Source organism: Lepisosteus oculatus, unplaced genomic scaffold, assembly GCF_040954835.1.
Source record: "Lepisosteus oculatus isolate fLepOcu1 unplaced genomic scaffold, fLepOcu1.hap2 HAP2_SCAFFOLD_64, whole genome shotgun sequence".
NCBI lineage: Eukaryota > Metazoa > Chordata > Actinopteri > Semionotiformes > Lepisosteidae > Lepisosteus > Lepisosteus oculatus.
The window spans coordinates 28,237-43,920 of record NW_027168193.1 but is presented as its reverse complement, the minus strand read 5'-3'; the positions used below and the strand labels follow the sequence as shown (position 1 = coordinate 43,920).

The 15,684-nt window shown below is 43.5% G+C and overlaps 3 non-coding genes across 3 annotated transcripts; all 3 read right to left on the bottom strand.

Annotated features, from left to right (window-relative positions):
* Positions 1 to 4,511: 4,511 nt before the first annotated feature.
* trnai-aau (transfer RNA isoleucine (anticodon AAU)) lies at positions 4,512 to 4,585 on the bottom strand. The gene has a single exon. It is a non-coding gene; the product is annotated as a tRNA-Ile (tRNA).
* Positions 4,586 to 5,415: 830 nt separating this feature from the next.
* Positions 5,416 to 5,487, bottom strand: trnag-ucc (transfer RNA glycine (anticodon UCC)). The gene has a single exon. It is a non-coding gene; the product is annotated as a tRNA-Gly (tRNA).
* Positions 5,488 to 10,468: 4,981 nt separating this feature from the next.
* On the bottom strand, positions 10,469 to 10,550 carry trnas-gcu (transfer RNA serine (anticodon GCU)). The gene has a single exon. It is a non-coding gene; the product is annotated as a tRNA-Ser (tRNA).
* Positions 10,551 to 15,684: the final 5,134 nt, after the last annotated feature.

The following is a 15,684-nucleotide window of genomic DNA, read 5'->3' as shown; positions in this document are numbered from 1 at the left end:
GAAAGGAATGCATTTTCGTAAGAAAGATAATACCGATATGCATGTGATAATCTTCCTTATATCATGTAGTGCGTCATTTGGACACTTTGTGGGATTGAAATACAAAGAAAATCATGTTCTATGGTACAAGATAAATACAAAACTTAAGCTTTTATTTTAATTAGATTTGTTTATAAAGCATAAGCAATCATTTATTATATTAATATATGTGTGTAGCGGCGAGGCTTATTAATAAGGCAGAATTAAGTGTTCTGAGCCTTCCCAAATGAGGCCCCATTTCTCTGTTCATCTCTGTGGTGCAGCCACAGAGAGACTATTCATGCAGGGTGATTTAAGGTCCTAGGACAGCTCCCAAAGGGGGATGCACTTAGCTAAGCCTGGCTATCATGATCAATGGTCATCCATTGGCGCCTATCTGTCTAGGGAGTGCCAGTTGGACATCTGGACTGCATTACTAAGTGTCAGGACTAAGTGACTCATATCTCACCTTGATCAATCAATCAGGGACTGGTAGGGCCGAGTAACCCACGTGGGACTCTGATGCCCATGGAACTTTCAGCCAATCAATGAGCTGAAGTTCCTCCAGGTAAAAACAGGCAACACAGAGAGCCTGTGAGATTCAGTAAGATTCAGAAGGGAGGATTCAGAGGATTCTGTGGACAATTCTAAAGGGAATTCAAAGGAGAAATCCAGGGCAGGGCGGCCCAGGAGCAGAAGGCTCCCAAGGGCAGGACATTCTTGCAGCGCGCCTCCTGACCATCCTGAGACTCAGCCCGGACAACCACGGAACGGCCAGTGTGTCCGAGTGCCAGAACTTTCCTTTGTTCTAAGAGTCTAGAGCGGAGGTTGCCAGAGAATAACCAGAGGATCCACCCGAGGTTAGCACCAGCAGCAGGCCTCGTGAACAGGTCGGAACTGTGGACAGCTGAATCACTATTCAGAACTAGCTCTTCATCAGAAACGAACCGGTCCTCTTCCTGACTTGCTGGGACCCACAGTCATCTTTTCTCCTGTGCACAAACTTTGCTAGTTAAAGCCCACAGTGAGCATCAGCAGCGCAGCGTCGCAAGCCGCACAGCACAGCCTGGCACGGAGCCAGAGAGCGCGGATTGGACAGCAACAGCCTGCAACTGTTTCTTTGTGCCCGCAGGAAGATCTGAATCCCCAAAGATTGGATGAGTATTCAACTTCAATGCATTACAGCTCGAGAATTCAATTGTTATCCCAACCAGTTGATATCAATTTAATTCCTAAGAGTTATGTACTTGTTTGAGTATCTAATGTAGAAGTTATAACCAAGTTCATTAACGAAACGGTCTTAATGAATGATATACTGAACGTATGTCCTCTTGATATGTGTAACACTTCGTAACTGACTGAATATATATCTTTTGTATTCTGATAACCCTCTCGATAAGATCTGTTAGGTTTACATGCATATTTTATGTATTAATAAATGTATCCTCGTGTATTAGTACCTGTGTGTGCGCGTTGTTTGAGTTATGTCACATGGTTGGATTCTAAAGCCATCAAAAGAATCAACTTTGTGATTTACTGCTACAATTAATAATTGTCTCAGTAAATGCCCAAACCCTACAGAACTGGTGCCTTCAGAGAGCCACTACATTTAATTTTGCTATGGCAACATTACATATTTGGCGTCCCTGAGCCGGTTTTCTTACATGTGAAAATAACATTTTAGCATCATATTATTACATACAGGTCTCTAGCTTCAACACAGTGATATATATATATACTCAGTGATTTATTGGTACATGCCCAGGTCAATAATCAGAATGAGGATTTATTTCCAGACGGGCTACAGGTAGTGTTGTGAAATACTTCAACACACTGGATCGCAGATTTAGACCCCCTGCACTCTTACTCCTTAAAAACCAAAGAAATGAAGATATGTAGCAATCACATTGCAACAGGGCTGACAGTGACTTAATGCTTATACTAGTGGACTTCTGGTACCTTTAGGGTACGGTGTTCCCTGAAGGGCTCTCAAACCCCGCATTTCAGATGCCTAGCTGTTTCGCTGATGTGTTGCACCTCAGAATCACTTTTAAACCTTACCTCTGGTATCTTTAATCCCTATTGCTCAACGCATGGTGAAAGTATTGCATAAATGTGTCTGAAAATGAGCAATGGGCACCTGAGAGACTCATTTGCCTGTTTCACAAATGATCATATTTGACTAGAGATTCTGTTTGGGATTCAGTTGTGCATTCTGACAGCAATCGCTTTCAAAAAACGATACATTCTGGATGAGGTCAAGGTGCAGGAACACTGTATTTAGGATGTGTTTGCACTTATTCTGTGTCTCTAGCTTCAACACAGCGATATATGTATATGCTCACTGATTTTTTGGTACATGCCCAGGGCAATAATCATTATGAGGATTTATTTCCTGATGTGCTAGGGGTAGTGTTGTGAAATACTTCAACACACTGGATCGCAGGTTTAAACCGCCTGCACTCTTACTCCTTAAAAACCAACAAATGCAGATATGTAGCAATCATATTGTAGCTGACACTCATTTGCCTGTTTCACAAATGATCATATTTTACTAGAGATTCTGTTTGGGATCCGGATGTGCATTCTGACAGCAATCTCCTTATCGCGGCTTTGCCCTTCTTGCCTCTTTGGACAATATCTCCATCTTGTGGTCGTTATTGGTAATGTCTAGACAACATCTCCATCTTGTGGTCGTTGTTGGTAATGTCTTCTTATGCCCTTTTTTATTTTAATTCTCTATTAGTTGATTCAAGAATCTCTACAATGGAGATGAAAACATCAGTTTTAGAGCAGACAATATGACTATTTATAGTCCAATTAGAAACTTATTACCCTGTTTTTAACAAAATAACAAATTAAAATTGATTAAAACTAAGTTTGGAACACCAGGGAACATAACAAATGATTTTTAGGAAAACCATGAGGTTCTCTGTGTCCAATGCCTGCAAGGGGAGAAAGCTAGAATCCTTTGATTTTTTCAAAATTTGAAAATAAACATCATATAACAACAGCTTTCATTCCTAGGAGTGAAAAATAACCATTTTTGAAGACATAGTAGTTTCTAAAACACTACAATAAAGTTAAAAACATCAGTTTTATATTACATTATTTTTAGTGAAATTAGTCATTTTTTGCACTATTTTTAATAAAATATCTAATTAAAAGTGATTAAAATTAAGTTTGGAACAACAAGGAACACAAAAAAAAAGATTTTTAGGAAAACCATGAGGTCCTCTGTGCCCGATGCCTGCAAGGGGAGAAAGCTAGAATCCTAAAAAAAAGTTATCAATTCTAGAGCCTAAGAGGAAAACAAGACAAATGTATATCTCCAAATAATTTTATGTGCTTCAGAAGAGCCCAGGAAAGTTTTTTGCATACATGAAACCACGCCCGTTTGCACATAAGCAGACATGGTTGCACACACGACTGCATGAAAGCACACGTGCATGCGAAGTCATCCTGTTGAGCATTTGAAAAGCCGCACCACGCCGCACTTGAAATAGCTCTTACATTAGTGGTAGACGCAGGAATCGCCTTTTTATTTACGCTCTTACCAACGCGATGGAAAGCAAAACAAAGCAAAGCAGAGCAAAACAAAACGAACAAACGAAAACCCTCACGTCCCGCACTTGCATGTAACGCCGTTACGTGCCCAAGCGGTATTGTACGTCATCCTAGCACTGCACCCCGGGGCATAAGGTATATGGGAACGAGCACACGCCACGAATCGTCTCGAATCACTCCCTACAGCTGTAAGACGCCTTGAAGCGTGCACCCCCAACATTCTTCTTTGCGCATCTGTGAAAGGTAAACTCTTGAGCAAACTCTGAACCAGCTCTAAGGAAACTAATCTGATTAGACGTTACTTTGACTCATCTTTTTACTCTCAGTGCTGGATTGCTCAAACTCCAGCTAGGGTCAGGTTTAACATTCCCACGCTACTTAGACACTTTGTTTACGCTCAGTGCTGGATTTTGGGAACTTCAGGACGAGTGGGAATTTTCTCCTATCTGTCAATTCTGTTTTGTTTTGGAGACTCTTGGCTGCCTATATTGTACAGTGCAGCGTGAAGGAAACATTTTCCAAAACTGTGTCAGCTCAAAAGTTGTAAGAATACCTCTCCAGCTGCTTTACCTCTCTTCATTTTTGTCATTTAATGTGACAATCGATGTATAACTGGAGCCTCACATATGCAAATGGTGAGGCTCCAGTTCGACACCACTTTACAGTATATGACAAAAGCATGGCAGACTGTGCCGGACCAGCTGGTAACTTCCGCTTATTTTGACCATATTAAACATTGGAAATCTTCCCACTTGCATTTGTGACACTTGATTTTGGCTCCACCTAAGACACTCTTAAATCTTCAAACACTTTTCTCTTCTCCCGCAACACTCTTGTCTGTCGGCACTGTGTGGCAGCGTTGCAGGACAACCCATCTCACCACGGAAAGGAACCTAACAGCTTTGGTAAGAGAGGAGAAAAGGACATGGCCCGTACGGGGCTCGAACCCGCGACCTTGGCGTTATTAGCACCACGCTCTAACCAACTGAGCTAACCGGCCTCGTGACAGTGCCCCTCTCTGTGCTGCAAAAAATCGAACTCAGGGAATTTCTTTTGTCCTCCTTTGAATAGAAAGCCGTGTAATTCAGTGTACGGGCTTTCACATGCAGTTTCATGGTTTCACAGCATTATTCAGCTGATTTTAAATGTACCTAAAGGAGAAACATTATTGAAGACCATCAATTACCAAGAGCTTTTGTCAAAGGTTTTGGTGGTCATTTTTAATGACCACAGAGCACTATGACCTCGGTTTTACATCTCATCCAAAAGACAGCGCCCTTTTACAACACAGCTTCTCCATCACTATATTGGGAGATTGGGACCCGCACAGACCTCAGGGTGAGCGCCTCCCCGCTGGCCCCATTAACACCACTTCCAGCTGGAAGCTTTGTTTTTCCCTGTAGCTCACCCTCATCCAGGTACTGACCTGGCTCACACCTGCTTAGCTTCAGTGGGTTTTCAGTTGCGAGTTGCAAAAGTTGGGATGCAAGTGATGGAGCCGTTCGCTGCAAAAGCCACTGCATTGGCCAGGAATCGAAACCAAGCCTCCTGCGTGGCAGGCGAGAGTTCTAACAATGAACCACCAATGCTCAATGCCTGTACCTTCAAAAAAGACGCTTTTTTGGTGCTGTGTGCAAAAAGCGTCGACATCTACTTCCAGCTGCAAAATGCCATCCGCGGACGCTGTGAATTTATTTATTTAGACACCGCTCAGAATCCCCTGTAAGATTCTCCTTCAATTCCGTTTTGCAGTGCTTTAGCTCTTTCAAAAGGCTTCGCTTTGCTAGTCACAATCCAAGGCTTGTGACAGCATTTGAAAACACTTGCCACTGCGTTGGCCGGGAATCAAACCCGGGTCAACTGCTTGGAAGGTAGCTATGCTCACCACTATACCACCAACACATGCCCGGGGGAGCCCTCCAGGACACCACCAGAGAATGCTCACGATTTCAGAAGCTGTCTCCGGGACGTGCTGATTCCACACATCCTGAATAAATCATGTTATTGTTAGTTGCTGTAGCTAGACGTTCAAATGAGTTTCATGGCCAGATGGACTGTTTCCTCAAGTGGTATAGTATTGCAGTAAGACAGCACGATGCCTGCAAGACTATGTCACGCTAAACGCCACAGATTGTGTTTGTCCGTTCGTGTCAGTCGTCCTGCAGCCACGGGAAGTGGGACACAAACATGCTGCAATGCTTTCAAGACATTAGGATTTGTTTGTGCAACATCCGAGAAGAGTACTTGTGGCTTGAATGTGACTGAGCAAGGTGTTTAAAGACAGAGACTGAAAACTGTTAAAGGATGAGTCAAAGTAACGTCTAATCGGATTAGTTTCCTTAGAGCTGGTTCAGAGTTTGCTCAAGAGTTTACCTTTCACAGATGCGCAAAGAAGAATGTTGGGGGTGCACGCTTCAAGGCGCCTTACAGCTGTAGGGAGTGATTTCAGACGATTCGTGGCGTGTGCTCATTCCCATATACCGTACGCCCCGGGGTGCAGTGCTAGGATGACGTACAATACCGCTTGGGCACGTAACGGCGTTATATGCAAGTGCGGGACGTGAGGGTTTTGCGTTTGTTCGTTTTGTTTTGCTCTGCTTTGCTTTGTTTTGCTTTCCATCGCGTTGGTAAGAGCATAAATAAAAAGGCGATTCCTGTGTCGACCACTAATGTAAGAGCTATTTCACGTGCGCCGTGGTGCGGCTTTTCAAATGCTTAACAGGATGATTTTGCATGCACGCGTGCTTTCATGCAGTCGTGTGTGCAACCATGTCTGCTTACGTGCAAACGGGCGTGGTTTCATGTATGCAAAAAACTTTCCTGGGCTCTTCTGAAGCACATAAAATTATTTGGAGATATACATTTGTCTTATTTTCCTCTTAGGCTCTAGAATTGATAACTTTTTTTTCATTTTTGGCATTTTTCATCATTTTCCAGAAAGTGGTTGCAAGCCCGATATCATGCGAAGAAACTTCAGGATTCGGGGATCAGTCAATGGATTTTCTTCAAAGTTGGATTTTTGCACTCTGTGGACCAAGAGATGTTGTTCTATAATGTTTTTTTTTCAAATTTAAAAATATCATTTTTTCATGGAGCTTTGAATGTGATGGATTCACCCTCCTTTAGCTAGGACAGAGCTCCAGGAGCCTGGGTAGGATTCTAGCTTTCTCCCCTTGCAGGCACCTGGCACAGAAGACAATATTTTTTTCCTTAAAATCTTTTTTTTTGTGTTCCTTGTTGTTCCAAACTTAATTTTAATCACTTTTAATTAGAGATTTTATTAAAAATAGTGCAATAAATGACTAATTTCACAAAAATTAATGTAATATAAAACGGATGTTTTCAACTTTATTGTAGTGTTTTAGAAACTAATATGTCTTCAAAAATGGTTGTTTTTCACTCCTATGAATGAAAACTGTTGTTACAGTGCCTTGCGAAAGTATTCGGCCCCCTTGAACTTTTCAACCTTTTGCCACTTTTCAGGCTTCAAACATAAAGATATAATTTTTTTATTTTATGTGAAGAATCACCAACAAGTGGGACACAATTGTGAAGTGGAACGAAATCTATTGGATTTTTGAAACTTTTTTAACTAATACAAAAATGAAAAGTGGGGCGTGCAAAATTATTCGGCCCCCTTGCGTTAATACTTTGTAGAGCCACCTTTTGCTGCGATTACAGCTGCAAGTCGCTTGGGGTATGTCTCTATCAGTTTTGCACATCGAGAGACTGAAATTCTTGCCCATTCTTCCTTGCAAAACAGCTCGAGCTCAGTGAGGTTGGATGGAGAGCGTTTGTGAACAGCAGTTTTCAGCTCTTTCCACAGATTCTCGATTGGATTCAGGTCTGGACTTTGACTTGGCCATTCAAACACCTGGATACGTTTATTTGTGAACCATTCCTTTGTAGATTTTGCTGTATGTTTGGGATCATTGTCTTGTTGGAAGATAAATCTCCATCCCAGTTTCAGGTCTTTTGCAGACTCCAACAGGTTTTCATCCAGAATGGTCCTGTATTTGGCTGCATCCATCTTCCCCTCAATTTTAACCATCTTCCCTGTCCCTGCTGAAGAAAAGCAGGCCCAAACCATGATGCTGCCACCACCATGTTTGACAGTGGGGATGGTGTGTTGAGGGTGATGAGCTGTGTTGCTTTTACGCCAAACATATCGTTTTGCATTGTGGGCAAAAAGTTCGATTTTGGTTTCATCTGACCAGAGCACCTTCTTCCACATGTTTGGGGTGTCTCCCAGGTGGCTTGTGGCAAACTTTAGACGAGACTTTTTATGGATATCTTTGAGAAATGGCTTTCTTCTTGCCACTCTTCCATAAAGGCCAGATTTGTGCAGTGTAAGACTGATTGTTGTCCTATGGACAGACTCTCCCACCTCAGCTGTAGTTCTCTGCAGTTCATCCAGAGTGATCATGGGCCTCTTGGCTGCATCTCTGATCAGTCTTCTCCTTGTCTGAGCTGAAAGTTTAGAGGGACGGCCAGGTCTTGGTAGATTTGCAGTGGTCTGATACTCCTTCCATTTCAAGATGATCGCTTGCACAGTGCTCCTTGGGATGTTTGAAGCTTGGGAAATCTTTTTGTATCCAAATCCGGCTTTAAACTTCTCCACAACAGTATTACAGACCTGCCTGGTGTGTTCCTTGGTCTTCATGATGCTCTCTGCGCTTTCAACAGAACCTTGAGACTATCACAGAGCAGGTGCATTTATACAGAGACTTGATTACACACAGGTGGATTCTATTTATCACCATCAGTCATTTAGGACAACTTTGGATCATTCAGAGATCCTCGCTGAACTTCTGGAGTGAGTTTGCTGCACTGAAAGTAAAGGGGCCGAATAATTTTGCACGCCCCACTTTTCATTTTTTTATTAGTTAAAAAAGTTTCAAATATCCAATAGATTTCGTTCCACTTCACAATTGTGTCCCACTTGTTGGTGATTCTTCACATAAAATAAAAAATTTATATCTTTATGTTTGAAGCCTGAAATGTGGCAAAAGGTTGAAAAGTTCAAGGGGGCCGAATACTTTCGCAAGGCACTGTATATGATGTTTTTTTTTTCAAATTTTAAATGATCATTTTTTCATGGAGCTTTGAAGGGGATGGATTCACCCTCCTTTAGCCAGGACAGAGCTCCAGGAGCCTGGGTAGGATTCTAGCTTTCTCCCCTTGCAGGCACCTGGCACAGAAGACATCATTTTTTTCCTTAAAATCTTTTTTTTTTTGTGTTCCTTGTTGCTCCAAACTTAATTCTATTCACTTTTAATTAGAGATTATATTAAAAATAGTGCAATAAATGACTAATTTCACTAAAAATACTAAAAGTAATATAAAACGGATGTTTTTAACTTTATTGTAGTGTTTTAGAAACTAATATGTCTTCAAAAATGGTTATTTTTCACTCCTAGGAATGAAAGCTGTTGTTATATGATGTTTATTTTCAAATTTTGAAAAAGCAAAGGATTCTAGCTTTCTCCCCTTGCAGGCATCGGACACAGAGAACCTCATGGTTTTCCTAAAAATCATTTTTTATGTTCCCTGGTGTTCCAAACTTAGTTTTAATCAATTTTAATTTGTTATGTTACAAACAGGGTAATAAAGTCTTAATTGGACTATAACTAATGTCATATTGTCTGCTACAAAACTGATATTTTCAGCTCTATTGTAGAGATTCTAGAATCAACTAATAAAGAATTGCAATAAAAAAAGGGCATAAGAAGACATTACCAACAACGACCACATGATGGAGATATTGTCTAGACATTACCAACAACGACCACAAGATGGAGATATTGTCTAGACATTACCAACAACGACCACAAGATGGAGATATTTTCCAAAGAGGCAAGAGGGGCAAAGCTGCGATAAGGTAAAATCATTTTTTGAAAGAGATTGTTAGAATGCACATCCGTATCCCAAACAGAATCTCTAGTAAAATATGATCGTTTGTGAAACAGGCAAATGAGTGTCAGCTACAATATGATTGCTACATATCTGCATTTGTTGGTATTTAAGGAGTAAGAGTGCAGGTTTAAACCTGCGATCCAGTGTGTTGAAGAATTTCACAACACTACCTCTAGCACATATGGAAATAAATCCTCATAATGATTATTGCCCTGGGCATGTACCAAAAAATCAGTGAGCATATATATATATCACTGGGTTGAAGCTAGAAACACAGAATAACTGCAAACACATCCTAAATACAGTGTTCCAGCACCTTTGACCTCATCCAGAACGTATCATTTCTTGAAAGGGATTGCTGTCCGAATGCACATCTGAATCCCAAACTGAATCTCTAGTAAAATACGATCATTTGTGAAACAGGCAAATGACTGTCTCAGGGGCCCATTTCTCATTGTCAGACACATGTATGCAATGCTTTCACTGTGCATTGAGCAATAGGGATCAAAAACACCGCAGGTAAGGTTAGAAGTCATGTTCTATGATCATTTCTTTCAGCATTAGGGACTAAATATACTAAACGTATGATGCTAAAATGTTATTTTTACATATATTAATGTAATAAATGATTGCTTATGCTTTATAAACAAATCTAATTATAATAAAAGCTTAAGTTTTGTATTTATCTTGTACCATAGAACATGATTTTCTTTGTATTTCAAGCCCACAAAGTGTCCAAATGATGCACCTTTGACCTCATCCAGAACGTATCATTTCTTGAAAGGGATTGCTGTCCGAATGCACATCTGAATCCCAAACAGAATCTCTAGTAAAATACGATCATTTGTGAAACAGGCAAATGACTGTCTCAGGGGCCCATTTCTCATTGTCAGACACATGTATGCAATGCTTTCACTGTGCATTGAGCAATAGGGATCAAAAACAGAATGGAAACAGACATGGAAACCAACGAGGATGGGATTTGAACCCATGCGTGCAAAGCACAATGGATTAGCAATCCATCGCCTTAACCACTCGGCCACCTCGTTAACAAAACTGGGCTGTCCCAACTGGGTTGGCGCGCTCCAGATGATCTTTTTCTTTTTTTTCCCTCGTACTCGAGGGTCATTTTCCTGTTCCACATGCGATTTCAACATTTTCCTTGGGAGATGTCAAGCCAGCAAGCCACTGCTGTGGTTCAGTGGCCAGCGTGGAGTTCAGTGGCCCTGTTGTACACAGAAAGCACATTGAGCTCCTTGGACATGAAAAGTTCCAGATAAAAGCCATTTGTCATCCTTTCTCTTGGTGTCGATGTTGCTATTGTATGTAAAGGTGGCAACTTGCTCAGCGAGCAGGCGGAGCACACACCGAATGCAGATGTGTCTGAGTGGTGTGTCCAAGTGGCTGCAAAAGGACAGCATTCACGGGGCGCTGTGGCTTAGTTGGTTAAAGCGCCTGTCTAGTAAACAGAAGGCCCTAGGTCTGAATCCCAGTGGATAACCGCCTACGGCTAGACTTAATTAAATGCAAGTATTCATTTCCTGTCTTTAACACGACTTGTTTTTCTTAAAATGGATGCAACTTGCAAAACATGAAATACAAACCTTGCTAATCAGCGCTAGCAGCTGGCAAAAAAAAAGAAGTCAGCAATGTTTTTTTTCTTTAACCTTAACCCTGCTAATGGAGAAGAGTTAAACGACCGAGTCTATGCAGCTTAAACGGTGCGCACGTCGGGTTCTTAGCTGAAAGGGTGGTAAATCACGCTCACCCCAGTCCTTAATCTTTTAAAGAGGATACAAAATTGAACCTAGTCGCCACATCACATACATCCTGTTCAATGATAAAAAGGTAACATCTATCCTCGCTCCAGAGTAAATCTCACGTTGAGGGCATATTTTTTTTCACTTTACCGTGAATCGGGCTCGGCTGCACAGAGGAGAGAGCAGAGCAATGAGGTCACGGGGACAGGGGAGTCACACGCTGGCTGTTTGAACACGCGGAAGATCACTGAGGGATCCACAGTATATGGACCCTCCGTGCGCAATCAGTCCGCACTCCGGACTCTGAATCCTGCCATCCGAATTAAGATCTCGGCAGAACCTGAAGCGCAGTTCCTTCTTAAAACGTAATCTGGTGAGCATTTCTAGAATCGTACTTGTATAGATGCAGCCTTTAATGTGTTGCTAGGTTAAAATTGATGACTTCTTGTATTTCAGTAGGCAACTGCCCTCTTGATTTTGGATTTAATTTCTTTATTACAGTGGCGCTTTTATGAAGCCAAGGGACCAGGGAGCTGCCCCAGTACTGGGATGGCCAGTTCGAAATCATAGAAACTATTGTCAATTCCAGTCCCATGTCAGTGCGAGCAGGGATTTTGACATCTTGTTTTGCTATGTTCTGCACCAACAGGCAGGTGGCTCGGCCATTCCGTTCCAGTCTGGGGGTACAACAGACTGCTAGGTTCAGTCTGATAAACTGAGCTGATGGTTGGAAGAAAACCATCTCAGCGTCCATTCTCTGTCCCTTCTTTAGGACAAGGCGTACCGGAAACCCTGCTGTTGACGCAGGAACGATCAGGTCCGATTCGTTTACTACCTGGCAGGCCTGAGGAATCGTCTGACCTGACCGAATGTTCTCGGGGTCACCGCTTAGAGAGTGGGCATCTGGGTCCACCCGTTTCCACAGCACACTGTTTACTGTGTCCAGCTGGGCGCCCAGTCGAACCAATAGGTCTGCACCAATGCAGACCGAATGGGTCAGCTGAGGTGCTACCTGGAAGTAGTGAGCAAACTTCCTTTTTCCGATGGAGATGGAAGCTACACAGCTTCCTTTGCTCCAAATGGACCTATGAGGTGGGGGTGCCCACCACAGAACCTGTGACTGCGTCACCAGGGTCACCTGACAGCTTCGCGACAGGTCCTCGAACAGACCTTCACTGATTATGGACTTCTCAGAGCTGAGGCTAAGAATTACATCATCAACCTGCACTTCTGCCACCTGGACCCCCTCCCACCACCATGGGGTGGTAGTCCTGGACCCCCTGAGGTACCAGGGTGCACAGAAAGGACTCCCATTCATTACCGGACAGGGAGATCCACTCTTCTTCAGGGATGAAAAGGGGGTGTGCTTTACCTGGCGGGTCAAGCAGCTGCTCGGAGCACTGCTCCTGTAGTTGGGAGACCGTGGGAGTGCTGGCCTGGGCAGGACTTCCCTGTAGTTTTGGAAAGCAAGAAGAGACATTTATTCTCGTCCAGAGGAACCAGGAGGAACCTCCAACTCAGCTATAGTGTTCAGTGGGCACTGTGTGATCACAGCATAACCACTGAATCCCCCTTTTTGCTGTGCAACAGGCTTAGGGTTTTTGACCTGAGCCCACAATTTTCCACGCTGGCAGTACACCAGAGGCTCCAGCCTGTCAAGCAGGTCTTGGCCAATGAGTAGTGGCTCTGTTTTTAACCTAGAGATGTAAACAGGATGCACCACGTTCATTGGCCCGAACCTAAGTGCCACCCACACTCGGTGTGTGATCCTGGCATGATCCTGGGTATAGCTGGAAATATCTATCTTACACGGTTCTACCTTAAGTCTGATGCCTTTTCCTTTCGCTACTCGTTTGAGCTCGCTGAGTAGATCGGCTGACATCAAACTAATTTCAGCCCCAGTGTCAATCAGTGCTTCTCTATCTAAGACGTTTTCAAGAGAAACCTTGATATAAATACGCCTTGCTTTGCCTTTCTGGCTGAGATTCCCTAAGAATTGTTGGAAGCCTGCCTTTTCTTTGACTTCAGGGGCGGGGTCAGCGCCCAACTCAGAGTCACAGCCTTCTTCCAGGCAGGAACCCTCCCACCCAATCAGATAGACTGAGGGAGGGGCTTGGGACGGATCCCCGCCTCCTCCAGTGAGAAGGGGCGTGGTCCCCCTAAGCTCATTCACACTTCCGGCATTCGGTGCGGAAGGTTTACCCTGTCCTGATCTCTCAGGCAGGGCTTGTTCAAGCCTGGCCAGGCGGGCTGCAGTCGACTCCCTTCGTCCAGTCTTATGATAGGCTCTGCCTGAGCCCTTGCCTTCCCCGTAGCGCTCACGGCGGCTCTGACGCTTAGGGCGGTCCTGCCAGCCTATTTTGCGCCGGGGCTTAGCGAGCTCAGGAACCTCAGCTGCCTCGAGCTGAGGCGAGTCGTCAACCCTGCTGGCTTTAGTGGCGAACACAGCCGTTTTAGCAGGTTTTCGCTCTGAGGAAGCAGAGACTTCAGCTCCCCAGGCTTTTTGAGCCAACCTTCTAATGTCAGCCATTTTCATCGCTTTTGCATCAGTGTGCATCACAATCATTTTCCTGACTGAGGGATGCAGATTAGCAATGAATAAACCTTTGAAATTCACGTTCTCTTCGCAACCCTCTTCATTCCGCCCTGCAAAATAAGTGCGCCTAAGCCTCTGATAATAATCGCGAGGGGCTTCAGCTTTTTCGTGCTTAATATGGTGCGCTGTGGCCACGGCAGCTATGGGATCGATAAAAGCCGAAAATTCTCCGATCATTGCCTGACACAGCTCCTCAAAGCTATTACAGACCTCCGGTCCTTGTCTAGACATCCACTCGTGGACCGCTCGGCTGGTAGTTTTCCTTACTTACATAGCCTTTTCCTGTTCGGACGCTTCGGGCATAAACTGCAAAGTATATCTCAGCTCATCGATGTAGGTCTCCACATTCTTCCCTGACACTGACGGGTCAAACCTTTCTACATCTTTGGCTAACTGCCTCAGGGAGTGAAGGTTAATTTTTACGGTTTCTCCGCGGGCAGGGAGACGGCCGTGATCAGGAGCAGGGGGTCTATGCCTGAATTGACTCGCCCTTGCGTTTCGCGCAGGACTCGGCGATCTCCCCCCATGCCGATCCGACCACAGACCCTGGCCGGGAGAAACCTCCTCCCGGCGCGCTGGGTGAGCGCTCCGGGCTGCTAGGTGGGCTGGCATGCAAGTGGGATCTAGTCTATTTTGCTTCCAGTACGGCAGCATCTGACTCCTTTTGCCTTTCCTGGCTGAGCTCATTTAAACTCTCAATTTCTTTTTCTTTTTCTTTCAAGCTCGCTTCCAGGTCTCTCCTAGCTACCTCAGCCGCAGTTTCTCTAGCAGACAAGTCATCTAATTTACCTAAAACTTCCCTGAGTCAGTCTTCACTTTCCTCATTTTTCACTCTCTTTTCTCTGATTATATCCAACAACTCAACTCGCTCCGCCTTATATCTTTCTAGCGTTCCCTGAAGCTTTTGAAACTTTGTCAGCTCGGACAAAGACAGTTCCAGCTGTTTAGCTAGATTTAAGGTGAAACAGAAAAAGAAATTGAGGACCAGAACTGCGTTCACAAACCCTCCTATGTTAAGCTGGTTCGCTACCTTAGCTACTAAATCTACTTGCAGCTTCTCAATATCATCAAAGTTCAACTTTTCGATACCACTCCAGTAACCAGGATTGTCGTCGCTAGAAATAGTACTTATAAGCGACTCCACTTCAGACATTTTAGCAGCCATTGTCATTACGTCAGAGAAACTTTAAGAGTATTACTTTTTTTTTTCTTTTTCCAAAATACAGTATGGAATCTAGACACCCGAGCAGATGGATTTCCAATCAGCACACGTTACACTAAACGCTAGAAAACAGGGGGATTTCTTTACGCAGTTATCAGCACACCCGGTATTCGCTTATAGAAGCCGCGGTGCTGTGCTGAACTTGAACTCACAGCAACATCAGTTATTCTGTGCGACTGATTCTCATTTCATTCTAAACTCGCCCACCCAGGGACGCCATTAAATGTAATGGTTTGATGGGTTTACTGAGACAATTATTAATTGTAGCAGTAATCACGAGGTTGTTCGTTGGGGCTTTTAGAAAATCAATCGTCAGAACAACTAACAACGCACACACAGGGGTTCAATACACTAGATACATTTATTAATATAAATTGTGCACCAAACATATACTAGTCTGCCTGGATACGAGTGGCAGACCTTACTGTGAGGGTTATCAATATACAAGGTATATAATCCCGAAGAGATGCAAACACAAAGAGATACACAACAGAGAATATATGTCAATATATATCGTTCGGTTACCAAATCGCTAATCAGTGTTATTACCCACTGTTACTCTAAACTCGGAAGTAAATACATTACTCATGAATTAAATTGATAAC